We start from the raw sequence: 1,884 nt of genomic DNA, 5'->3' as shown, positions 1-1,884 counted from the left end.
CTGTCCGTCTCCTGTGGCGTCAAAGAAGGTCCAGGCGCCTTCGGGCGCCTCCCGCGAGAGTTGAGCGTCTCTGGCTGGCTGCAGTGACGTGTTTTTCTTGGTTTTTCGGCGCGTTCGGGGCACAGATGATGAGCTGTGATATGGGTGGAGGGCGGAGAGGCTCAGAGCTACCAGCACCCATGCCCTAGACCCTGGTTCGCAGAGTTCTTGCAGGTTAGGGCCTGGGAAGGAAGCGGAGTGCTCAAGTGCATCTGGCGGGCCGCGGTGGCACACGTGTGTAATCTCCGCATTTGAGAGGCTGAGGCGGGAGGATCAAGGCACCCTGGGCATCATAGCGAGACCCTACCTCAAAACAAAACGAAACAAAACAGGAATACACACCCCTAAATCGAGGACCCCTCCTCCAAGGTAGATGGGACCTAATCTCAAGAGTAGATCCTAGGAGTTGCTATTCTTCCATAAAGGTATGGGAATCGGTGCCCTGAGATAGAGGTTTGTCACTGTTACCGTGCAACATAACCTTCTAGAGGGTATTTTACAATAAAGACGTAAGATCGCCTCCCCCCCTGCATTGGACTTCAACTGTTTTGGAAACGCATTCCAGGGGCAGCCAGGATTGACAACCTCAAGGGCTGAGAGCAGAAGCAAGATGAACTGGTGGAGGGGTGAGGAGAGGCAGGCCACCTGTGGGGCAAAGGCAGACCTTGGGGCTCAGAGGACCTGGGTTTGAGTTGGGTCTGTGAACCCAAACTAGGTGAGGCCCAGCACGGGCCAAACCTGAGATGAGGGGCAGGGCAGGGCTAGGTCATAGGCTGTCTCCTGGCTGCTCTAGTCCCTGAACCCTACTCCTCCTCCTTCCCCAGCAGCCTGAGCTCTACTGAGATGGGTGGAGTCGGTGTTGCTCCTTAGGGAACGATGTGCTTGGCTGGCCAGATGAGGTGCCCCGCCCCATTCACACTCAGCACCACTCACGTGTCTGGCCTGTTCAGAAGCGGGCTAGTTGTTGGTTTCTGTGTCTGTGTCCCCCTTGGTAGGTGTCTGACCAGTCTACACAGGCCTGTTCCCTGGTTTGAGGACAATCCAGAGTCCTTAAGGCCTCTGCCTGGAAATATTCCCTTCCCCTCACCCTCTACTCCTGGGACTTGGGTAAGGAACTCACTTCGAGGGACACACAAACAGGCAATTCCATGCAAGTTTCTCCCAGGTGGCTGCAGCCAGAGTCCCTAACAAGGAAAGCTGTTTGTCCAGATGAGGCTGAGGCTGTTTCAGTGACCAATTCTGCAGTTTCTGTGTGGAGCTTGGGGAAAGAGGTGAGGCCAAAATAGTTGAAGTCCAACGCAATTTTGGGGGGAGGTGATCTTACGTCTTTATTGTAAAATACCCTCTAGAAGGTTATGTTGCACGGTAACAGTGGCAAACCTCTATCTCAGGGCACCAATTCCCATACCTTTATGGAATAGCAACTCCTAGGATCTACTCTTGAGATTAGGTCCCATCTACCTTGGAGGAGGGGTCCTCGATTTAGGGGTATTCCTGTTTTGTTTCGTTTTGAGGTGGGGTCTCGCTATGATGCCCAGGGTGCCTTGATCCTCCCACCTCAGCCTCTCAAATGCTCTGAGGGCATCCCTCAGAGCCCAGGAGATGGAAGAGACAGTTCTTGAGTTGGCTGTGGACTGTGCCTGTCAAAGCAGCCTCAGGAAGCAGCTGCCCCAGGATCTGTTTTTACTGTTTGCTGTAAACACTGATTTCCAAGTGTGGAGACCTGGTTCTCCATACTTTGGCAGTGTAAGCTGGACGTGTTGCCCGGTGCCAGCTTCTGTTCTGTAAACGCGGGTAGATAATGGTAATGGCACTTGGCATCCAGGTGTGTACGCCGAAGAGACT

This window comes from Chinchilla lanigera, unplaced genomic scaffold (genome assembly GCF_000276665.1).
Source record: "Chinchilla lanigera isolate Chin_1 unplaced genomic scaffold, ChiLan1.0 scaffold00140, whole genome shotgun sequence".
NCBI lineage: Eukaryota > Metazoa > Chordata > Mammalia > Rodentia > Chinchillidae > Chinchilla > Chinchilla lanigera.
Note: the sequence above shows the minus strand (reverse complement) of the source record.